A 26676-nucleotide genomic window follows, 5' to 3' on the forward strand; every position below is an offset into this window, starting at 1 on the left:
AACAAAACGAAAACTAAAAACTAATGCCCTGGGCATACCGTTTCGCGCTTCTTATCAGTTGCTCAAAAGTAATTTGACCGTATGAAATGCATAATATAAACCTAGAAACATATACGTGAGAAGTATTTACGTAGTATCAGTGTCAAGACATACCTCTCAAATACTGTAAATCAAGTTTAAAATATCTCAAGACCGATACTGGTCATTATGAAACCATGTTTCGTGTATGTTTTCTTTAAAGTACCGAGACTAGCCATATACTGTATGTTTATGTTCCAAAATTAATATCGTTTATGCCCTTCACACGCGTTGCAGTATGCTCCTATTCTTTTTATGCTCAGCTACTAAGATTTCCCTTCAGTGGTAAAATTCCATATGAATATTCAATACTACAACGGGCACAGTAAAGACGTTTACTGTAAATCTTTCTACGACAGACCAACAGACCACGAGTGCCCCTGTCGGTCAACCAATCACGTACCGCGGTACCCCGCGTCATCTTGCATCACGATGCGCGATGCCGTAGCCAATTACCTCCGGTACGTGTCTGTACCGCGCACTTTGAATGGCTGCATCTGTATATGAAAAAACAATGTATTTGGCTGCATACGCTAAGTTATAAGCTGCTTAGTTATATGATTCCATACTTTTGATGACCTAGTTGTGTTGTGCACTGCTATAAACATTAATTTGGTAGTATGTTTCATTTAAGTTGAAGTTTGTATGTCATCAATGTGCACTGCAAAGAACATTCATATGCTGCTAGTGTACTGATTGCTAGTTGGAGTTTGTGAACTAGCACTAACCTTCAGCCATACTTGACTGCATGTAAGTATTGGTGACACACACCTTTTTCCCAGCAATCATTTCTTCACATCCCTCATCCCTCCCATCAAAGCCCTTACACAAGCTCAGCTCTATGACTTTTTGGAGGTAGTGTGTTTGTGATACCTTGAACCTCGTGGGCAAAGTGTCTTTCTTTTTTTAAAAAAATGCCAATTCTATATCCCCAAATGCTCATCCAATAAATACTGCAGGTTAAGTCCAGAGATGGAATGCACTTTTAGTGTTCAACAACAATAAGCAAGTATGTACAGTATGTGTGTGTGCTGTTAGAATCTGTTACAATGAGCATTCATTAGTTGCATGTCTGTACTGCTAGGAACTTTTGTTTGCACTGAAAAGAGCTTAGATGTGCTGTCAGTGTGCAGAACAATAAGTGTTAATGTGCTGTCATTTTGTGCTGCAATGAGTGTTAATATGCTATCACTGTGAAATACAATAACTCGAGAACATCTTGTTCCACACTGTTTTGTAATCTTGGTTTCTTCACAAGTGCCTGTTTTGCCTATTTATTGATAGCAACATGCCAATAATATAGAGCAAATTAAAAATACTGTATATTTTACTGAAGACATTTAAAATGTATATCCTTATTTTCTATAATTGTGGGTTGAAAGTTGTGTGAATGCTTATCTTCAGTTCCTGCAAGAAATTGATTGTAAGATGCTGATAAACAGGTACCCTCTTTCTATTTCTGCAGAAGACATGGATAAAAAATTCAAAGTGAATACACTTGCCTTTTTATCTCTGTACATTCCTGGATATCTCTTTTTTTCTGATTGGTTCTTCCAAATCAGACAAGGAGAGCTTATGATGTCACTTCTAAGGAATTAAAACGGCCTTAGCATGCATCACCTTCACTCAACTAGCACTCCTGGATTCCTGTGGATTATTTGCCGTGCTGAAGTCTACAACTATTTTTATACTCAAACTTTATACATAATATGGTATACATCTGTGCAAATGGGGTACTGCTAGATAAGAATATACAAAGTAAATTAAAGTTAGTCAAGACACAAAAAACATTTATTCTGAAAATAAACAAAATTGGGTACTTTATAATAATTAATAGGTTTATTCCATGCTGAAAAGAGGAGAAAGAAAACACAACGTTTCAGCCGTGGAGCCTTCTTCAGGTGTTGGAAGGCCTGAAGAAGGCTCCACGGCCGAAAACATTGTGTTTTCTCTCTTCTCTTTTCAGCATGGAATAAACCATAACTTGTTCCTTTGCAGCCTATGCATGCTGACGCAGCTACCCACCTGAACTACTTTATAATAATATTGCATGTCCTGTAAATCAAATAATAGTACAAACATGAGCCATATATTCGATACCCACAATATAATAATACCCAAATATCTATAATTTACGCAGAAATCCAACAGTACTCTTAAGATATTTTTGTACAGTATATCTGTCCATAACTTAAGTCACATCAGAGAAGTTCCACATAAGAAACTAGCATTAAAACATGAAGTATGCTCGATATAACATTTTTCAAAACAGATTTTTTATGTCATCATCTTCTTCAACTTTTATCAGTCCCCTCCTGGGTGAAGACCATCCCAAAATTTTGTTTGTCAAGGTGGCTGAAAGGAAAGCTGCTAAGCTGATTGTTGCTATTAGAGGGTGTAATAAACACAATAGGAACAGCCCATTCTAATTTAATAATAGGAATTTCATGTGTATGAACAAAGGAAGAGTTTTACATGGTGTGTGTTACTCTCTATAGATGGCTATATAAGGCCAGCACAGAGGGCAAACTACAATCTAATTTAAGCCTTGACAGTTGGCAGAAGTGTAGATTTACAATAATATAAGGATTTTCCTTAATACGTTCCTCAGGATAATTCTGACAGCCTCTCAAGCCCATGGTGACTCGAAAGAGCTCCTCTGAGGTTCAACCATGGATGACAAAGATGTAGTAGCAGTTCAGTGGTCTATCCACAGGGAACTAAGCTGAAAAGATTGTTGTTGTTCTCTTCCGTCCAGAGGGAGGACATAGGACTCAAATCACTGCTGTGCCTATTCTCAGTCATCTTGCTTCTCACTCCTATCATCTTTCCATCCTGTAGGAGATCTTCTGCAGTTTTTCTCTTGGAATTCAGTTCAGTATTTTCTTGGTGAAACAATCATCTACCTTCCATGTGGTATATTCAACTTGTCATTGTGGTTTCTTATTGCTGATTATGGTATCAAATATTCTTCACTGTGCTCTAACCTTTTGTCTTCTTATTTTGTGTACATTCTGTTATATGCATAGTCCTGCAGTATATCCTGGCCTGTGGTTGCCTGGGAAACTGAAACATTATCACATGGGGTCACGTTTTTCCAGGGCTTAACACTGCAAGTGGACCTTTCAATATGTCCTGCTAATTACCAAACAGAGCCCCTGATGCAGCACTTCCTCATTCACATTTAAGTCACTGGCTGTGCTAACAAAACACCTCCCATCCTACTCTTCAGCTGTTTCTCTTGGGTTGACTATTCGGTGGCTTTTTCCTGAAGTATCTTTCACTCTGAACAATCCATTTCTGCCTGGAACCCACTACATCTGTCTCACTGCATCTCCAAGCAGTTTCATCCATGTGGGATTGCAGTGTTCTTCACAGACTGCTTTCACTCAGCTACTGAAGCAGCCTTCACTCTTCACAGTCCACTTTTACCTGGAACCTTTCTCTCCAACTGTCTCACTCTCCGGCTCCATTCCTGAGCAATTTTACTCACTCCATCTGTATTCTAGAACTCATCTTGAACTGTCTCTAGCCTGCTGCATAAGCAGCCTTTGCTCAAGCAGTCTTACCTAGTGCTCACTGTTGACTGCCTTCACTCCAACTGCAGTTTCAACTTAGGGACACTGTCTCTGCCCTTTTGCTGGAGTAGCCTTTACTGCAGGCAGTCCTATCATGCTCTCACTGTGGACTGCCTTCACTCCATCTTACATCAGGAGTTCATCAACTGCCTCGGCCTCATGCCTAACCCACTTCTAGCTTACCTTTCTTTCTTTCTTTTCTTTTTTCCTGCTTTTTATGCTCCCCGCCAGCCTTCCTTGTTTCAGGTATTCCTTTCCCTGGGTTCCATCAGGGAGCTCCATGATCTCTCCAAGAGAGGAATGGAGACAAAGACACCAGCTCAGATCTGATCTCAGCTATTGACACTCCCTGCTTGGCTTTGGACATTCCAACGGAGCCCCCTTGTCTCAGTTGGAGACTCCCCTATAAGCATGAGTTCAGTTTTGTATAGTATTGGCAAACCTCCCTTAGACTGCCTGGGTGAGTGTCCTGACTGGCCATCTTGCTGGACCTCTTCACCCTGAATTGTGCCCTGGTGCTAAGTATAGTTTTGGATCTTGGTGGGTATCCCCTTTATTTTCTCATTTTCTCTCCATTTCTGAGTCACCTTCCAGTACCCCAGTGGATTCCCTATATGGAATCTCTGTGTACAACTGCAGCATAACATAGACAGCACATTACCATTTATATTTGACTCACCTCTGTTTCACATGTGTGTTTTATGGTAGCAAAATAGTAGTATAACAGTATTGTATACTGTATGTTATATAGTATATGCATGTAATTTCTATTTAAACATTGATGTGTGCCTATTAGTACAAAGGAATATAATACATATCTATAATATATATTATTAACAACACACAGTCAAATAACTTTCTTTTGAGGCACAAGGTCATTTACACATTTGGGATCATATTTGATCTTGAAGAAGCACCAGAGAAGAAAACTTTTTTTACAGATAGATGTAAAATAGATACATTTTTTATGTCAATAATATTGGCCCAAATACGTTATTTATTTACCTCTCCAAGTTATGAACAAGATAAATCTGACCTCTACTCAAGAAGAGCCATAGTTTTGTTTATGAAGACCTTTATATATATAAATGTATCATGTCAATAAAGGTTTCCTGCCAAAACTCTGTTGGAAAACATTGTGTGCCTCAGGATCATCACCTCTCTGCTGTGACAGTGTCACTAAACATTAAAGTTGCTTTATCTCTTGGAAATGTCCCATGGCACTGGATTACAATCAGTGAATTCAAATAACAAGCCCCTTCAGTGAAGAATCTAATTAAACTGAATTAAAGTGTCCTTTTAAACTCTAGTATGTTGTTTTGATTTACAGTTAAGCCAAGAGATCATGGTCTGACAGCCACCTGATTTATTTTGCTAAACCACAAGGGAATGTAAGGCTTCCTATCTGAGGTATGTGTGGTGTAGTTTACAAGGGATTTCAAACAATTTCCACAGTTAGCAGAGGTGCAGTATTATATGGCAGTAATGGAGAAGGAAATGCAACTATTAGTGCAAAGGGGAATTTCTATTACTTATCATACACTAATTATGCTTCCAATTAAATTGTATGTGCAGTGTAATAACATAACACAAGAACACATGGATAGGTTTGCTTCATTGGATAAAATTTTGATTTTCTGTAAATATGGTGATTAAACATTTCTTTTTCAAAATTAATAGATATGCGCAAAATGAACCTGATGCCTGCTATTTACCTTCTTAGTGAAGAATCAGAGGTAAGGGAGTTTCCATTTTAATATTGGAATATCCTCTAATCAGTTATTTTTCTTTGTTTATCTCAAAGCTAAAACTGCCTTACTTGAGTGACAATGGGAGTATCACATTTTTGTGGGCTTTTAATAATATGCGTATACATATTTTACACTAATATTTTCTAAAAACCTTTGATTTGTAAGCCAATATATTGTAATTGATATTGGTTTTAGAGGGAGGGAATATATTTTATTTTGCTACAAACTTGCATATTTTGAAATCTTTTACATTTCATGGCAATTTTTGTTTTGGTTTTCTGAGGGTATTAAAAATCTAAACATTGACAGTATTTCTAGAAATATACTTTTTTTCTGACAAAAACAGACAATTTATATATAATAAACTACAATTTTCATCTCAGATTAAACTCCAAAGATAGTGTGAAAAATAAAACATTAAAAAAACATTTCCACAAATTCTTCAGCTTTGTACTCGTTTAAGCCCCCAAATATGCTAAATTGCCCACTATAGATATGGCAAAGAGAAAGTGGGGAGCTGATTTTATTTTTTTCTGAAAAGAAAATCAAAATTAAGAAACAATGACGTTTCCTTGTGTAGCGGCAATGCTTGTTAATAAGACAGAATTAAGCGTTGGTATGCTCCTAAAAGAGGTCCCATCTCACCCTCCATCTCTGTGGTACAGCCACAGAGAAAGAATTCATGCAAGCTGATTTAAGATGTTTTCTTGTGATAAGAAACCAGCTCCCAGACGGGGATGCAATTAGCTAAGCCTGGCTATCATGATCAATGTTCATCCATTGGCGCCTATCAGTCTAGGGAGTGCCGAATGGACATCTGGACTGCATTCCTAAGTGTCAAGAGTAAGTGACTTATATCTCACCTTGACCAACCAATCAGGGACTGGCAGGGCGTGGTAATACCACGTGGGTCTCCAATGCCCGCCAAACTCTCAACCAATCAGCACACATCTGGGTCTTGATCAAAAAGGGAGCGCAAGCTCAGTTCTGAGCTCTCCTTGGCCATTTTCGCGCATCCTCAGAGACAATCACGTGAAAACTGCTGCTGTCTGCAAAAGGAATTGGACTTTGTTCTAAGCGCGAGGCCGAGGATCCCGTACGTACTCAGAATTCTACCAACGTGAATGCTCCGCTTGATCAACGGCAGCCTACAGTTGAACCCTCGTCGACAACCTGACTAGGTTATTCAGAAGCAGCGCTGGACCGGGAACGAACCAGTTTCTTCCCAGGCAAAAGAGTGACTTGTGAGATCTCGCGGTCACACTCTGTGCATAGAGACTTTCTACTAGCCAGCCGGACTGCTGGTAGATCCCCTCGGAGCAACGACTGCCCTGCGCGCCGCAGTCAGATTCCTCCGCCCGTCCTACTCCGAGCTGCACCTCGACTGGTTGGCCGGTAGCCAGAGGATGCCGACACAACGCCCATTGGACAACGGCTGCAACAGAGCCTGTCAGCTGGTTTGGTGTTCGTGCCGGGAAATTCCAAATCCAAACACAGTGGATAAGTAAACCCCATGTTCTACATTGCGTCTCGAGAATTCAATTGTACCTCAACACAAGTTGTTATCAATTTAATTCATGAGTAATATATTTACTTCCGAGTTTAGAGTAACAGTGGGTAATAACACTGTTTAGCGATTTGGTAACCGAACGATATATTTTGACATATATTCTCTGTTGTGTATCTCTTTGTGTTTGCATCTCTTTGAGATTATATACCTTGTATATTGATAACCCTCACAGTAAGGTCTGCCGCTCGTATTCAGGCAGACTAGTATATGTTTGGTGCACAGTTTATATTAATAAATGTATCTCGTGTATTGAACCCGTGTGTGTGCTTTGTTAGTTGTTCTGACGATTGATTTTCTAAAAGCCCCAACGAACAACCTCGTGGTTACTGCTACAATTAATAATTGTCTCAGTAAACCCATCAAACCACTACACCTGCCTACCTTAGACATTATGTGTATTTAAAAGCTATAAAAACAATTTTAGATAAGTGTAGCGGCGAGGCTTATTAATAAGAAAGAATTAAGTGTTCTGAGCTTTCCCAAAGAGGCCCCATCTCTGTTCATCTCTGTGGTGCAGCCACAGAGAAACTATTCATGCAGGCTGATTTAAGATTTACTTTGATAAGGGACAGCTCCCAAAGGGGGATGCACTTAGCTAAGCCTGGCTATCATGATCAATGGTCATCCATTGGCGCCTATCTGTCTAGGGAGTGCCAGATGGACATCTGGACTGCATTCCTAAGTGTCAGGAGTAAGTGACTCATATCTCACCTTGATCAACCAATCAGGGACTGGTAGGGCTGAGTAACCCACGTGGGACTCTGATGCCCATGGAACTTTCAGCCAATCAACGAGCTGAAGTTCCTCCAGGTAAAAACAGGCAACACAGAGAGCCTGAGAGATTCAGGGAGATTCAGGAGAATTCTGTGGACTATTCTAAAGGGAATTCAAAGGAGAGGACGCTCTCAGAAGGCTCCCAAGGGCAGGACATTCTCGCAGCGCACCTCCTGACCATCCGAGACTCAGCCCGGACAACCACGGAACGGCCAGTGTGTCCGAGTGCCAGAACTTTCCTTTGTTCTAAGAGTCGAGAGCGGAGGTTGCCAGAGAGTAACCAGAGGATCCACCCGAGGTTAGCACCAGCAGCAAGCCTCGTGAACAGGTCGGGACTGTGGACAGCTGAATCACTATTCAGAACTAGCGCTTCATCAGGAACGAACCGGTCCTCTTCCTGACTTGCTGGGACCCACAGTCATCTTTTCTCCTGTGCGCAAACTTTGCTAGTTAAAGCCAACACTAACTAGCCAGCCAGTGAGCATCTGCAGCGCACCGTCGCAAACCGCACAGCACAGCCTGGCACACAGCCAGAGAGCGCGGATTGGACAGCAACAGCCTGCAACTGTTTCTTTGAGCCCAGAGATTGGATGAGTATTCAACTTCAATGCATTACAGCTTGAGAATTCAATTGTTATCCCAACCAGTTGATATCAATTTAATTCCTAAGAGTTATGTACTTGTTTAGAGTATCTAATGTAGAAGTTATAACCAAGTTCATTTACGAAACGGTCTTAATGAATGATATACTGAACGTATGTCCTCTTGATATGTGTAACACTTTGTAACTGACTGAATATATACCTTTTGTATTCTGATAACCCTCTCGATAAGATCTGTTAGGTTTATATGCATATTCTATGTATTAATAAATGTATCCTCGTGTATTAGTACCTGTGTGTGTGTGCGTTGAGTTATGTCGCATGGTTGGATTCTAAAGCCATCAAAAGAATCAATTTTGTGATTTACTGCTACAATTAATAATTGTCTCAGTAAATGCCCAAACCCTACAGAACTGGTGCCTTCAGAGAGCCACTACATTTACATTTTGGCTATGGCAACATTACATATTTGGCGTCCCTGGGCCGGCTATGATTACATAGGTAAACAACACTTATTAAGCACAAAAAGTGGATGAAGTTTTTTCATGCATAAAAAATGGTTTTTATAATCTAAATCCATTTTTTATAGCTTTTAATGTCATGCAATGTGTAATTTATGCAGGGACACATTATTGTTTCTTATTATTTATTTTCTTAAAAAAGCTAAAAGAATAAGTTGCCCATTGTGTTGTACAGTATTTTGTTACATTTTGTACATTTTGAGAGACTTCAGAACGTTTCAACTGATGCATAAAGAATGTAGCATAATGGGTGTTGTGGTAATAAAGCTATTGAGCACAGAACATCTTTCCTCCTGTCAAAAGAATTTCAAAGTTTATTCTTATCTGAGTTAAAAACAGAAAATACAGAAAGAGTTTCAAAAATGAAAGAGAGGTTGAACCACATGAGTTTGTGTTATTCAGGTCATGGTCAGGTGTCATGGTCAGGTCTTTTGCGTACATACAGTAGCTTTAGAATAGTACTGTAATTCTCACATTATGAACTCACATACACCTGGAATCCGCTTTATTCAAAGTAAGGTTTGTAAAAATGCAATCAGGTACTAGATGTTGTTTACATAAAAATCACAATCTTTAAAATTCCAGTGGTCTGATGGCTCCATGTCATCTGTTCTCAAAGTTATTGACATCTGAAACATTGTGTCTCATAAATAGGTGTTTTAATAAGAAAGCTAAGGTGACCCAGAACAAAATACAAGACGTGTGAAATTATTATTTATTATTTATAAATTGATCATGTTAATCAGATCCGTTATCTTTGTTCAGTTTTAGTGGTCTTTTTAATAGCACTGTGTTATTCTCAATTATAAATATAATATATATGATTTAATTTTAAGGCTTGTTTTAAAGGCTTGTCTTTAATTGCCCCACTTGGATGAATAAAGTATTTTAAATTGACTTAAATTAAACTGGTTGAACAGGTTTTTACACCCACTGTTGCTCATTAATGTTTTTAATGAATGATATTTAAAACCAATAAAAATGTCAATTAAAAATGTACATAATATTTACTATTTTTAAAAAAAGAATCTTTGTTAAAAGAAAACTTGTACACTCAGCAGGAATCAAACATGAACTTCCATGAGAGACATGCACTAAACCCACTGTACCAATGCACCACTTGGAAATGTAGCTGAAACAGACAGGTCAAAATGTTTCCCAAGTAATCATGAGTGTATGAGTCAAACTGATGTAGATGTATACAAAGAAATTGGAATACGGTAATACTACCAGCTATATAAATACATTATACTTAGATCCTTAGATTAATATCATTATTACTTTCTCTAGTTACGTGACTCCATATTATATTCCCTATTAAATGGATTCTAAAAAGTATACATGTACTGTCCTCTCTATGTGTGTGTATGAAGATGTACGTAGTTAGACAGCCAGCCAAACTCTATTCATAAAACACATGCAAGTCAGGTAATAGCATCCTAACTCTGTTGTTTAATCATCAATGGTAGAACAGTATATTTGATAATATGAATCAGAGTGAAACTAGAAAAAGAAAGGAATATACAGCAGTTACCAACCTTTCACAGTACTGCACAGGCTCCACAAATGTTACATTCTAATACTATTCAATCCATAAAGAACTTCTCAATCAATAAGAAACGTTAAATGGTCTTACAGTATGTATAAAAATACAACAGAACATATCTTAATTTGTATAGCATTAACAGTTGTTAGTGTTAACTGCGAGCATGCTGTCATATGTTGTGTAGAGCAGAAATGTAGCGTATGCTGAACATAAACACACAGAAACGTTTGGAAAGGTTGTATGTACAAAACATTCTTCACTATATAACTGGAAATATGTAAAATAAAATTTACTTACAGCCATTGCTTTCTTAAGTGCTATGAACGAGGATTGACCTGGATTTTACGGAGCTGACACACTGCTGACGTTATAAACTTAAGAGCACTACTTCCTGTTTACTTCTGTTTTGCACTATAGCACCAACTGCACTAAAAAGAAGGTGTCAAAAACACTGCAAGATTAAAAAGAGGGCAAAACAACCTTATAGATATTTATACAGAATATAAACTTAATATAGTCAGAACAAGCATGTCAAAACGTTTCCAAAATGACCATAGTAAGTGACCAAGTTAAAGGATTTGACGCATAAAATGTTTATGAAGGAAGTGGAATACTGTTTTTTTATTTTTTTGAGCTGCCATTGCCAGCCATTACATTATGCATAATATACTTATATTCCTAAATTAATATTGATTATGACATTCAGATACGTTATACTCCTGTTATTTTTATGCTCAGCCACCAAAATTTCCCTTTAGTTGTAAAATTCTATATTAGTATTCCATATTAAGTGGATTAAAACGTGCACAGCAGAAAGATTAAATGAAGCAATCATTTCACTAACATCTAATGCACCACAAGTGTCGCCTATTGATGATCATTGGCCAGTGAAACACATGCCACGGTAAAGCACAGCCCCTTTAACGTGTTACGGGGTTTTAATGTGCATTTTTGTATGGCTACAGATGCAGAAATTCAAAATGGGTGGGGTATTTTGCGGTATACCCCGGTGGGTGTGTCGCAGTATCACGCAGTATCACGGGGTAAATCGCGTCATTTGACGTCATGCCCGGAAAGTATCCGGCATCACCTTGTAAAACCGCCAGGAGGAGCCAATAAAGCTTAACCTCTCATGTACAGCATTTGAGCTTTCAAATTTAAACTGTGTATTACAGCATGTTAATCATCAGTCAAGTTGGTATATTTTATGAAAGCAAGATTGCTCAGTTGGACAAAAGTACACAACCTACCTTTATCAGAAATATTTATGCATCAAAACCTTTACTGAAGATATTACTTATAGTATTAATAATGAATGACTTTGGACAAGCTGTAAACTCAAAGTATAATTTCTTTAGCACATTTGTACAAGCACTTGGAATCTGTCCAAGCCCTACTTTGTCAGGCATTTTCTTTTACTGCAATGGACATAAAAACTCCCTTGCTTTTAACAGCGTTTCATAATTTCTATCTACGAAAATTACTTAAACTGCGACACTTATCATTCAACCAGAGCTCGAAATATCACAAGGATCCTCTAGAGCACAGCAAAGACCGTATTAAAAGAATCGCGTATCTAAAGAAATTAATAAGATATAATTATATTCGTGTACTGCGACAGGGCTGTGTAGGGCTGTGTAGGGCTGTTTCACCTCTCTCTTCATGTGACTCTATTCAAAAGCCATTTAGCAAAGAGGGGATGAGAAGAGTGACAAACTAGTATACTTTAGATCTTTTTTCTACGCCGAGGAAAATCTGATCATGTTTCTCTATAACAATGATAAAAAACATTATTTTACATATCACCCTTAAAAGTGGCATCTCAAAGCAATACAGTAGATGGAAAAACAGTTAAAAGGACCAAAGTAAATACCAGACAAAAGCAAACGCGTTTTTAATAAAATGCTTTTATTCATTCAGCAGAGAGTGAGAGGGACATCCAGCAGAGAGAGACACACACACTGGTTTTCATTGACAAAAAGTAATTGTTTTTTCGTTGATCCGATCACGAATTTTTTTCCAGTCGCACGAAGTAAGGGTTGAGAATCTCCGATTTACCATGCTACTTATGGTTTCGCGGAGATTGCAAGGCAAGGCACTTTTGCCTCTGGACCCATCTAAATTTACAGACGTGGTCCACCCCCAGTAAATTTCAAAATTCACAAGATTTCGAAACAGGGGGGCGGCGTAGCGGTCGGCTCTTGCTTTCCCCTCCAATGAAAGGCAGGTTCGTTTTGCCGAAGTCGGGAGACGTTAGAGGCTTGCCACACCCAGACTGTTAAACCAACGCATTAGCATGTCAAACCCCATTGAGGAGCCGGGCGCAATAATTGTTTTGTCCCTTGATTTACTGATCTGCATTAATTACAGAAATCAAGTTCCTGCTCTTTGCAGACGACCTGGTCCTGCTGTCGCCCACAGAACAGAGGCTGCGGCAGAACCTGTCGCTGCTGGAGCAGCACTGTCAGACCTGGGCGCTGACAGTCAATCTGGACAAGACCAGAGTTATGGTTTTCCAGAAAAAAAGCCAGACCTCAGGGAAACAGGCACAAATTCACACTTAACAACAACACATTAACCCCTAACAACGGGAGCAGGGCCGAATTAGGCCAGTACCCACTATTGTTAAACATACAGAAAAGAATATTAAAGTATTGGCTTTAGTATTAGCCATACAGAACATTAAAGTGCCCCTTTCCATTCAGCGGGTGTCTGAGCCACTGTGTCCTATCTTCTGACAGTCGCTGTTGTGAATGTCTGTAGAGTGTATCTTATTTTTAGTACTATATTTTTATATCATATTCCCTATTATTTAAATTATTAGTTGTTTTTCAGGAAGTTAAAAAAAAACACTTGAATTACTTATCCAGTCTCTCGAAATAAAGTTATTTTTCAAGCAATGCAACAAACGTCGGGCAATGTGTTTTTTTTTTATCCAACATTGACAGCCACATCTTAAATCTTGTCAGTAAGCTCTTTTTTCTCTATTTGAATTGTGGCGATTCAAACAACCTGGGATAACAAGTGGTCTCAAAGTCACCGAGCTCACAGAGCTTCAACAACAGATGACAATTCCCTTAGTCCTTCCTTAGTCTTCCTGAAATTGTCGGGTTATGAGTGAATAAAAGCATCTTATTAAAAACACGTTTGCGTTTGTTTGGGAGCTATATTATGTATTTTTCATATGTAAGATATAATGATGTGTTCCCGCTTACACATCGCACGACTTTAAAAGCTAGAAAAACGGGTTTCGATTCACATTATCTGGCGAGCCTTGTTTTGTCAAAGGACAGCACAAAAAAAAACAGACAATACACAGGGGGGGGGGGAGGGCAAGCGAGAGAGAGAGAGTTTTTTACCCTCTTTCAAAAAAAAAACAAATCACCCGGGGCAGAGACTCTGGGGGGATCATTGTGTGGTACAGAACGGAGCTCAGTCAATCCAGACAAGTACAGTAGTAAAGAGAGAAAAGTCAACAATTGATTTAAGGATGATCTGTTAAAGTGCAATGAAATACAATATTGTTGTTGTTGCTGTTATTGTTGTTTTTATCCTGTAAAGCGTTTTGAGAAGCCACCTTTAAAGGTGATATATACAAGCGCTGATTCTTATGGAATGCGTTCCGCCGGGGAACAAGTATAACCTTGTTCATGCACAAACAGTGGCAAGTTACATTTTTAATTTGGGTGTCTCATCTTGCCAGAAAGCTATAAATTGCATTTTGAGTGCGGTTTTTGACTTTTTTAAAATTGCAACATGTAAATAAAGCTGATACTGTTTAGACTTATATAAGGATTTAGACTTATAGTAGGATTATATACTTTGTGAAAAGTGATAGCCTTTTAACCTTTTCTGTGAATTCGCTTGTTATCTAACAAATGCATACTTTTAGAATTTGATTAACAGGGAATATAATATGGAATTGCGTATCTAAACAAATTAATAACGATATAATTATATTCATGTACCGTCTGGCGGAATAAACTGAAGAGGTTAGTTAATGTGACACGGAATTACTTTCCACCCCCTCGACATTCTCAGAGTAGAACAGACTAACCTTCTAATGAAAGACGGTCCACCCCCCACGGACAGGAAAAGTGCCCACAGGCACTTAAACTTAATATGGTCAGTAATAGTAAACAGTAACATGGTCAGAAGGAGCACGTACAAACGTTTCCGAAATAACCACATGTAAGACTCTGATGCTTAAAATGTTTAGGGAGAAAGTGGAATACTGGTGTGTATTTTTTCTTTGAACTACCAATACCAGCCATATACAGTCTGTAACGTAGGGATTTCTATATGTCTTTATTTAGTGGTTACATTAGTGACAAAGGCTAAACTTTTAGCTTCAGTAACACGTACATATCTCCCCTTTTTATAACACAACATGGTTGAAAACTGTTCCAGAGCCACTGTTGTTTCATCAGTGAAAAGTACATCATGAAATGCCTCTCCCTGTTCAATCCACTGGAAAAAAAAAAAGGAGCATAAAGCTTCTGATGGTCATTAACGCTATTCATTTAGGAACAGCATCAGAGATATGTTTTTAACTGCACTGCATCGGAGAGAATACCATAGTGTGTTTTGTTTTACTCCCTGGCGGAAACTGGCTTCCATAAGAATCAGTATGGCTCAGAGATTAAATAAAACTTCACTCGCACCAAACAAATGTATATTTCTAAATATCACAACATGATCGAATTTAAGTCATTTTAATAACAATGAATAGTCACCTATGCGTTACAATATAAACATTTATATTGATTTAAATGGCGTTTAAATCGCCTTTATTTAAAACCCATAAATAAAGCTGATACTGTTTGGACTTTAAATTATTTAAAACTGTATTACAGCAGCACAATGTACAATGCAACGTAAATCGCTATCTTAGTCTTCTGTGTAATAATGTTCACCTCTCTGTCAAGCAAATTAACAATAGTAATAATCATGAACTTTATTGTATATGGCGCCTTTAAAGGTGGCTCCTCAAAGCTCTTTACAGGTTAAAAACAATAACAACAATACTGTTAGGCTGGGCAAATGATTTTTTTTTAAGAAATACAAAATGAGATATAATGATGTGTTCCAGCTTAGACATTAACGAAGAGCATAACACGTGGCGGCGTAGCGGTCGGCTCTGGCTTTCCCATCTACTGTATTACCAATGCACTGCAAATACAACCCCCCTCTCTGCGGGAGTGCTGGCTGTGATGAATTAAACCGGTTTCACAGGTATTTTCAAAGTAGAAGGGGGCGAGATTTCCAGCGAAAGACACCTCCCCCCCTCAAAAACCCAGTAAGTACAGTACTTACTAGTTAAGAAAGCTAGGCTCCTCAATGAAATCACTTTAACATGCTAATGCGTTGGTGTAACAGTCCGGGCGTGGCAAGCTTATAATGTCAACTCGACTACGGCGAAAGGAACCCTTCTTTCATTGGAAGGCAATGAACATATTCTAGCCCTAAATGAATTAATAGCAAACATGGTTTACATAAAAGACATTTTCCAAGAAAGTTTATAATAATACGATCTATAGTTGAAATCTGAGCCTAAATAAAAAGAAAAAGCATTTTCAGAGAGCAATTACGCTGTATTTATGTAGAATAAGTGATTAGGTTTATGAGCAATCTAATTACTTATTCATTTAAAACGCTATATAAATTAAAGTTTATTATTAATTTGCTGGACAGAGCGGTGAACATTATTATGCATAAGACAAAGATAATGATCCTGATCAGTTTAAAAATCTGTGTACGCTGTAAGGTTTTTACTTCTTAAACTTTTAAAATACACGTTTCGAATAGAAAGAAATCCTCTTCCTGGTACAGTATGTATAGCAAACCAGCACGTCTTTTTTCTCCAATCAGAGGGGTGTCAGATGGTGTCAGCCAATCACCATTCTGAAGCCCTACCATAATCTCTGGTATGGGGAGACCTCAGAATTCTGTCACATAGTTTAGATAGATGACAGATACTTTTATTGATCCCGTGAGGGAAATAAAGTAAATCATTTTCATTTTAGGAAATTATTAATTGCTCGGTTAAAAGCAAAGGAGATTGTCTGTTATAGTGGACATAAAAACAAGAGTTCGCTGGCATTATATCCTAGAAGACACAGACCGGCGCCAGACCTGGAGAATGCCCCCAGCGTAAAAGAAAATGCCTGATGAACTAAGGATTGGACAGTTTCCAAGTGCTTGTACAATCGATGGAAATGTTCAAATAAATGTGCAAAAGAAATAAACAAAATAATCATTTATTTCTTTATCATATTGGCTAGCTAATGTCCTCTCTTTGCTAGTTAGTGGCTGTGTTTCTGCGTTGGGTAGCAACGGGTGAGTGTTCTCAGGCGGAAGATGTAAACAGCTTAATTTTCGTGTTAAATAATTTTTTTAAATTAAAATTCATTCTATACAGCAATCGCATATTTGGGTACCGTTTCATAAAACTTTCATGTTTAGGGAGAAATGGAAGACTGGTGTGTATTTTTTCTTTAAACTACCAAGACCAGCCATACACAGTACAGTTTACGTACATACAGTAATGTTTATGTTCCTAAATTAATATCGTTTATGACCTTCAGATGCGTTATGCTCCTCTTCTTTTTATGCTCAGCTACTAAAATTTCCCTTTAGTGGTAAAATTCCATATAAATATTCAAAACTAAGCGGATTAAAATGTGCACAGTAAAGACATTAAATGATTAAATCTTTTCACTACCAACCAATGCACCACGAGTGCCCCTGTCGGTCATATTGGCCAGCCAATCACTTACCGCGGGGCACCGTAGGGCTTGTGGGTAGGTTACCGTACTGCGGGTTTGTACCGCGCATTTTGAATGGCTGCATCTGTACATCTGTAATGATTACATAATGAAGCTTTTTTTGTGTGTGTTATCTGAATTTTACAGTAGAACTTCTGTACAGTTGTACAGCTGCTTAGGTGGTGTCATAGCAATAACCTGGACTTGAACATAAAGAAAACGAAAGAGCTAATAGTGGACTTTCGGAGACACAGGCCACACACTCACAGCCCACTCAGTATTGATGGAACGGAAGTGGAAACAGTCACCAGCTTTAGGTTTTTGGGAATTCACATCTCGAAAGATCAAACCTGGACTGTGAACACTGACTCTATCATGAAGAAGGCTCAGCAGTGCCTTTATTTCTTGAGGTGCCTCAAGTGATTGGGGATGCCAATACATGTGTTGGTGAACTTCTACCGCTGCACTATCGAGAGCGTCCTCACCAACGGGATCACCGTGTGGTATGGCAACACCTCTTCGCGAGAAAGAAAGGCACTGCAGAGAATGGTCAATATGGCCCAGAAGATCATCGGCTGCGGTCTCACCGAGATTAAACAGCTCTATGAGGACCGCTGCCGTGGTAGAATTCTGGCCATCACAGAGGACAGTCACCACCCAGGGCATGAGCTCTTCACCCCACTGCCCTCAGGCAAGAGATATAAGAGCATACGGACACTTACCACTAGATTCTTCAATAGCTTCTATCCACAAGCAGTGAGACTGGCGAACACATTTAGCCATCCCCCTCGGACCACACCTACACCATCACCATCTACCTCATTGTAATTTCTTAATTGTACGTCTCCAGTCATTGTTTACACGTCTGTATTGTTTACATTCAAACTGTCTGCATGTTTACTTGCACATTGTCTATTGTTTGTTTGTACATTGTCTTGATGCACTGTTTGCACTTTGTTTTGTTTTTTAAACTTGTTTTATAATCGAGAGACTTTCTGTAAGTAAGAATTCCATTGCACCAGTACCGGTTACATATGGCAATAAAGTTCAAGTTCAAGTTCAAGTTCAAGTTCAGTATACTGTAATTAGTCCCTTTGAGTTCTTGCTCCAAATACTTCACTTGTTACTACATCCAGAAACATTGTCCTCCTCAATCTCCTTGTAGGTTCTTAGAAGGGAACTGCTGTTAAACATAATTTAGTACAATGCAATCCCAGTTTTTCAGCTAAATCCAGGCAATGTCTAGAGCAGAGACTATCAGTGAGACTGGACATTGACATTGCAGTGGGAACATGGGAAAGCTGTGACTGAAATAATTCAGTCTTATTGTTTGTCTTGATATGCAGACTTTTCAAAATTTCTGAGTTAACATTCCAAAATGAATTCTACTTACCTTTCACCTAGAAGTTCTACATAGAGATATTGAGCATGCTTTAACCACACATTGTGATTAGCTCATTAGAAGAAATCTGGTTTGATTCAGTTTCTAGAATGGTCACATAAACAATCATCACCTTGTCTGCTTAATAAATAGCCCACCTGTATTAATCAGAGGTAGAATATTTGTATTGATTTACAGATGCAGTCATTCAAAATGCACGGTACAAACCTGCACCGCAACATGCGGCTACCCACAAGCCACTGTGGCGTACCATGGTACGTGATTGGCTGGCCAAAATGACCAACAGGGGCACTCGTGGTGCATTGGTCGTTAGTGAAAAGATTTAATCATTTAATCTCTTTACTGTGCACGTTTTAATCCGCTTAGTATTGAATATTTATATGGAATTTTACAACTAAAGGGAAATTTTAGTAGCTGAGCAATAAAAGAAGAGGAGCATAATGCATCTGATGGTCATAAACGATATTAATTTAGGGACATAAACATATTATGTAAACTGTATATAGCTGGTCTTGGTAGTTTTAAGAAAAAATACACACCAGTATTTCACTTTCTCCCTAAACATTTTAAGCATCAAAGTCTTACATGTGGTTATTTCGGAAACGTTTTTACATGCTCCTTCTGACCATATTAAGTTTAATATGTGAAAAAAATGAATCCTGTTTTTTTATGGTCTGTAGCTCAAATCCTGCTTAACTAAAAATTAGACACAAGAAGAGTTTAATTGGACAATTTTGTGAGGCTAAAGAAATCAATAACGATATTAATTTAAAGATCTAAATATATTTAACGCATATGTTCGACATTACAGGCTGTGCCTGCTTGCCAGCACGGTGATGTCACTGCCTTTCCTTCTGAATAGCTAGCAGGGACCTCAGCCATCGGACAGAGGAGAGATCTCCCTTCAGATTTAAAAGGTTATTAATAATAACTTCAGTGTCTCATTAAAATTGGAATGTTCTTCCAAGTGTATAAAGAGGCGATACTCAAAGTGTCTCAATGTATTGTTATCTGAATCACCTGCTAATTTGTTTTATACCACGGGAAGACAGGAGAATGTGATTGTACTGTATCTGTACGAAATGTGTGTTTTGCCTGGCAATCTACCAGAATGCCCAACTATCTAAGAAGCCCTCCGTGACTACGCTCGTTATCGGAGTAGACAAAAGCATACTTTTAGAATTTGATTAATAGGGAATATAATATATATAATATAGTATTTTCGGGTTCGGCGAGGACGGGCACAATGATTCAGACACTACTTCTCATGTCTAATCTTTAGTTTAGTAGGATTTGCGCAATAAGCACATAGTTAAATGGGGATGACATCACCCACATCTATTATCACTGTACAACACTACTTCAGGTGGGTAGCCGTGTCAGCCTGTGTAGTCCGCAAAGGAACAAGTAATAGGTTTATTCTATGCTTAAAAGAGAAGAGTGTGAGGATCTTCAGCTCCAAATGAAACTCTTGGAGTTTGTAATGTAGGGCGCTCTGAACGAGTTAAACTTTGATGCAAGAAAATACTAGAAGCTATACTGATTCTTTCCAATGCAGTGCAGGTAAAAAAAATCTCTGATGTGGTATCTCTGATCTCTGACATGGTTTCATGGAGGGCTTCTCAGATAGTTGGGCATTCAGGTAGCAACCCCGGCGCCTTCTGGCTACAACCTCAGATCAGATGAGACGACCTGCTGAATTTAAGCATATTACTAAGCGGAGGAAAAGAAACTAACCAGGATTCCCTCAGTAACGGCGAGTGAAGAGGGAAGAGCCCAGCGCCGAATCCCCGTCCGTCCGTTGGGCGCGGGAAATGTGATGTACGTAGGACTGCCTCTCCCGGTGTCGACCGGGGGCCTGAGTCCTTCTGATCGAGGCCCAGCCCGTGGACGGTGTGAGGCCAGTAATGGCCCCCGTCGCGCCTGGGTCCGGTCTTCTCGGAGTCGGGTTGTTTGTGAATGCAGCCCAAAGCAGTGGTAAACTCCATCTAAGGCTAAAACCGGCATTAGACCGATAGTTGACAAGTACCGTAAGGGAAAGTTGAAAAAAACTTTGAAGAGAGAGTTCAAGAGGGCATGAAACCACTGAGAGGTAAACGTGTGGGGTCCTTGCAGTCCAAAGGGAGGATTCAACCCGACGGGTTCCAGTCGGCCATCCCAGGACCGGCGGATCCCCCAGCGGGACTGCCTCCCGGCCGGGCACCCCTCCCTCCCACTGGGCACATTTCCTCCTCGGCGGTGCGCCGCAACCGGCCCTGGGTCAGCTTGGAAGGGTCCAGGGGGAAGGTCTGTCGACCGGGGAGGACTGTCCTCAGTGCGCCCAAACCGCATCGCTTCGCCGGGCTGGGGACCGACCCTCGACGGGGCGCCAGGGGTCTGCGACGAAGTCGGCTACCCACCCAACCCCTCTTGAAACACGGACCAAGGAGTCTAACGCACACGCGAGTCAGAGGGTGAGCGAAACCCCGAGGCCCAATGAAAGTGAAGGCCAGCGCCCGCCGGCCGAGGTGGGATCCCGCCACCACCGGCTCGTCTTGCCCGCTCCGTCAGGGAGGTGGAGCACGAGCGTGTGCGATAGGACCTGAAAGATGGTGAACTATGCCTGGGCAGGACGAAGCCAGAGGAAACTCTGGTGGAGGTCCGTAGTGGTTCTGACATGCAAATCGGTCATCCGACTTGGGTATAGGGGCGAAAGACTAATCGAACCATCTTGTAGCTTGTTCCCTCCAAAGTTTCCCTCAGGATAGCTGGCGCTCGACAGTCGCGCAGTTTTACCTGGTAAAGCGAATGACTAGAGGTCTTGGGGCCAAAACAATCTCAAACTATTCTCAAACTTTAAATGGGTAAGAGCCCGGCTTGCTGGCCTGGAGCCGGGCATGGAATGCGAGCCACCTAGTGGGCTACTTTTGGTAAGCAGAACTGGCTCTGTTGGATGAACCGAACACTGGGTTAAGGTGCCCGATGCCGAAACTCATCAGACCTCAGAAAAGGTGTTGGTTGATATAGGCAGCAGGACGGTGGCCATGGAAGTCGGAATCCGCTAAGAAGTGTGTAACAACTCACCTGCCAAATCAACTAGCCCTGAAAATGGATGGTGCTGGAGCGTCGGGCCCATACCCAGCTGTTGCTGGCACCGGGAGCCCGCGGGGGCTAGGCCACGATGAGTAGGAGGGCTGCCGTGGTGAGCACGGAAGCCTAAGGCGCGGGCCCGGGTGGAGCCGCCGTGGGTGCAGATCTTGGTGGTAGCAGCAAATTTTCAAATGAGAACTTTGAAGGCCGGAGTGGAGAAGGGTTCCATGTGAACAGCAGTTGAACATGGGTCAGTTGGTCCTAAGACGGGGGGAGCGCCGTTCATAAGGAAGGGGCGATGGCCTCCGTCGCCCCCTGCCGATCGAAAGGGAGTCGGGTTCAGATCCCTGAATCCGGAGTGGTGGAGACATGCACCCAGTGCGGTAACGCATTCGAACCCGGAAAAGCTGGGGCTCCCGTCAGCTGCTCATTATCACAGTAAAAAAATACATGCTTTTTGAATTTGAATAATAGGGAATATAATATGGAATCGCGTATCTAAAGAAATTAATAATTATATGATTATGTGCATATACAGTAGCCCAAATTATCACAGTTGTAAATTTTCTTTGGAAATGTCTGCATCAGTTAAACTCATTCTTACGTGATTACGTGTGTGGTGTAATGGCTTAAGTGTGTGCCTTACATGCCTGAGGTCAGCAGTTTGAACCCAGCTGTCGCCATGAGTTTTCTTTTAACAAATAAAAATTTGTTTGAAAAACTAAAATAGCAAATATTATGGACACTATATTGACATTTTTAGAATTTGATTAATAGGGAATATAATATGGAATCGCGTACATAAAGAAATTAATAATGATATGATTATATGCATATACGGTAGCCCAAATTATCACAGTAGTACATTTTCTTTGGAAATGTCTGCATCAGTGTAACTCATAATTACGTGTGTGGCGTAATGGCTTAAGTGTGTGCCTTACATGGCTGAGGTCAGGGGTTTGAACCCAGCCGTCACCATGAGTTTTCTTTTAACACAAAAAAAGTTGTTTGAAAAACTAAAATAGCAAATATTATGGACACTACATTGACATTTTTAGAATTTGATTAATAGGGAATATAATATGGAATCATGTATCTAATGAAATTTATAACAATATAATTATATATATATACTGTAGCTCAAATCCTGCTAAACTAAAAATTAGACACAAGAAGAGTATTATTGGACAATGTTGTGAGCTCTGGCGGAATTCCTCTGTAAACTGAAGAGTTATAGAGGAGACATGTTGTGTATCGCCTCTTTTTACACTTGTAAAAAACAACATTCCAATTTTAATGCAACACGGAAGGTATTATTAATAACTTAGTACTTTCGGGCTCACGTTATGCGGGTATTCAGGATTGAACCCAGGCCTCTAGCATCACTCAACAGGGAACAAGCCAGTTGAACTACACTGACATCTGCCCTCATCGGCTGGCGGTTCAGGTCCCTGCTATTCACAGGAAAGGCAGTGACCTCACCGCGCTGGCAAGCCAGCTCACACAATACTTGTAATGTCGGCCATAAGGCGTATGCATTACTGAAACTGAAAGTTTAGCCTTTGTCACTAATGAAACCACTAAATAAAGACATAAATATGGAAAACCCTACATTACAAACTCCAAGCATTTAATTTTATCTATTCCTACAATATCGTTAGCAGTGTAGTTACAAGGAACATGTCAAAATGTTTCCACAATTGAATGAGATTGATAAAAATAGGGAAATGATAGAGTCCCCATTACCCCCATTTTGATTAAAATCTCAAACGTGTGTTTAATTAAATGCCCATATTAATTCACAATCTGACAATGAAACATAAATCATTATCTTTGTTGTCTAAGTCCCTTAATTAACTTTAAGCATAGCTTTCTCACCATTTAGATTTATTTTTCATACCACCGTTAAACAAAGCAGGAGCGTATTGTACTTCCTCATGGAATCACACGTGGAAAGATTAGATTGTAATCCTTTTTATTTTTTTAAATAAATTTTAGAAAAGTGTCATCTATACAAAAAAGTTGTATTTATTTAATACCGCTTGACTGTTATATTGATAGAGATAAGAATTCAAGTTGTATGCAGTTTAGACCTTCATTAAACTGTATTACAGCATGTTAAACATTAAACATGAAAACGTTGGTACATATATATTTTATAAAAGCAAGATTGCTCAGTTGGATAAAAGTACACAACCTTCCACCTTCATCATAAATATTTTAATTATGCATTAATACTGAGATGGATAGTTTTAGTAAATATGTTGACAAATTTCTAAATTTTTGCAAGATAAAATTTTATCCAGCTGTGAATCAGCTACGTGACCTTGCCCTTCGTGAAATTGTGGAAAAAGATTTAGTGGGCAGCATTACTCACAGTGTAGTGACCATAGAGTGCTTTACTACACTTTACAGTATAACAGTATAAAGTAAGTATGTTTTTTAATGTTTGTAACCACTATTCTTGCAAGTACATTTTGTATTCTGTTTGCTTCTGTGTATTAGCTGGTGGGAAAATTTTCAAGGTGAAAATTCTACCACAAGGAGTGTACCTTTAAAGCAGAGAAGACCGCACAAAGCTTTTTCTGCTCTGCATGTTGCTCAAGCCATTTCTCTTTGACTCTTTCTTTAGTCATAGAGGTGGGAAGACACCTCCCCCCTTCCCACCTCACCTGTTCCCATTTTTTAACCATTCTGTGTCTGAATTGCAGCGGGTGAGGGACACCAAAAGAGTGAACCCTGTTTTTGTTATATAGTCAGATTTAACATATGTTTGAACACAGTCTTGCAATTTAATGTTTTTACAAGGTGTGGAAATGCAACAATTTATCACAGTGTGAATTGTAATACTAATTATTGATTGCTAATAGTTTATGCACCTGTAAAGAAATGGTGTAAAAATGACAAAGTGAAGGCTGTGAAAACATTCGCATTGTACTTTAAACATAATGCAAGTGTTCTCATAACTCTCGTGGAAATACTACAGGTGTGCCAAAATCGTTTTCAAACTTCAAGGTAACTTTACCGCGGTTGAAAACCGAAGAAAAAAACGACTCTGAAAAAGTTACAAGAAACTTGAAATTATTATTAAATTAATACTGTAAATAATGACCAGGCACATTATTATTGTTTCAGTGGTATTTTTAATACTGCTTTGTTATTCAGGTGACTTTCTGCTATCTAAATAATTTTTTTACAGCTTTTAAATTCTCAGTGTTTGAGTTAGGCAGGAACACGTCATTGTATCTTATTTTTATTACATTTTTAAAAATAAATAAAAGGTAACCAGCAATCAAATGTCCTGTTTTCTCTTAAAACTCGTTTTTCCATACTGTAGTTTTAAAACTTGAACAAATATGCATGCAAACAGCGTAATGTTGTATAGTTTTAAAGCCACTACAGTATAACTTGTGGGAAATACATTTACTTGTACTGCATCAAAGCTTAACTCGTTCTGAGCACCCCACATTACAAACTCCGAGTTAAAAAGAACGTCAAAACATTTCCAAAATAATCACAAGTGAATGAGTTGATGGATTTAATAATAATAGAGAAACTATAACACTAATCGTACAATGCAACTAAAACACTCAGTTTCCCATACTGTAGTTTGAGTCTTTGTGTAATCTGTAAGTTCTTTTTACTTCTTAATTAAGCAATTGAAACACTTTCATTTTGTAAATACAACACACATTCCGTACAGAAATAAAATAATATTTTCTACAGGTGTTAAGCAGATTAGCAGGTTGCTAACAAAATAGCACACCATCCACCACTGCCCAGTATAACTTTAATCTAACAGGAAAAAGAACATTTTCAGAGAGCAATTATGTTGTGTTTATGTAGAATAAGTGATTAGATTTCTGAGCAATCTAAATTCTTATTCATTTAAACAGTGACGTTTCAGCTGCATACCCCCGTGAGCCCGAAAGTGCTACATGATTAATAATGTCTTCCATGTTGCATTAACATTGTGTTGCATTACAAGTGTAAAAAGATGCGATAGTTGGTCATACAGGTAGATTGCCAGGCTAAAGGATTTGTAAATATATTTTGTAAAAGCAAGTCAGTTTTTTGCAACACATAAAAGACATTTTTGTCACCATTAAATTGTTTCCTTAAGCCAGCACTATAAAATAATGTATCCTCAGTGAGATGCTGCCATCTTATTGTGGGTTTCTAACACTGTATAGTTCCATCCACACAGTGCCTTTATTTCCATCCATTTTCTAATCTCTTTATCCAGTACAGAAGATTTAGATCCTATCCCAGCAAGCATCCCCTAGCGGTGTAGGGCGCATACCCACATTAGCCCGAAAGCGCTACATTATTAATAGTACAGTATCTTCCGTGTCACTATAACGTTGGAATGTTTTTTTTTGCAAGTGTAAAAAAAGGCGATACACAACGTGTCTCCTCTATAACTATTCAGTTTACAAAGACATTCTGCCCGAGACTCACAATATTGTCCAATAATATTCTTCTTGTGTCTAATTTTTAGTTTAGCAGGATTTGCGCGATAAGTACATTGTTTAATGGGGATGACATTACCCATGTCTAAATCACAGTACAACATTTGTTTGTGCATGGAATGCCATACCATCTCTATTGGATTTAAATCTGGGGATTCAGCTGGAGTTTTCACAAGCTGTCTCTTGTGAAAACAGCCGAAACATTGTGTTTGATTTCTTCTCTTTTCAGCATGGAATGAACCTATTACTTTTTCCCTCACTGTAACTACTGCATGATTTCTTTATCCATTTCAGCTAAATGAGGGGAATTAAATCAGTCAGAATCTTGGAGTGCCAATTGTAAAATTAACCCTTCTTCCTTCATTTGCTTAACTTAAAGAATTTTGCGAAGAACGTTTGTAATGCAGGGCACCTGAACGAGTTTGTCAAGATCACGGTTTCAAAATAAAAAAAAACATCAAACCTTAGATTGGATGAGAATGTCATGATTGTTTCACAAGGATGTGAACTTTGAATATTTTGTGATATTTAGAAATACCAACAAAT

General features: G+C 39.0%; 1 protein-coding gene and 1 pseudogene across 7 annotated transcripts in view; one reads left to right on the top strand and one right to left on the bottom strand.

Annotated features, from left to right (window-relative positions):
- LOC148676410 (neural cell adhesion molecule 2-like) overlaps nucleotides 1-26676 on the bottom strand; it is a 923711-nt gene that overhangs the window by 416351 nt on the left and 480684 nt on the right. The gene's annotated exons all lie outside the window — the stretch shown is intronic.
- On the top strand, nucleotides 20258-22237 carry LOC148676411 (28S ribosomal RNA; annotated as a pseudogene).

This window comes from Lepisosteus platostomus, chromosome 2 (assembly GCF_059453375.1).
Source record: "Lepisosteus platostomus isolate fLepPlt1 chromosome 2, fLepPlt1.hap1, whole genome shotgun sequence".
NCBI classification, from domain to species: domain Eukaryota; kingdom Metazoa; phylum Chordata; class Actinopteri; order Semionotiformes; family Lepisosteidae; genus Lepisosteus; species Lepisosteus platostomus.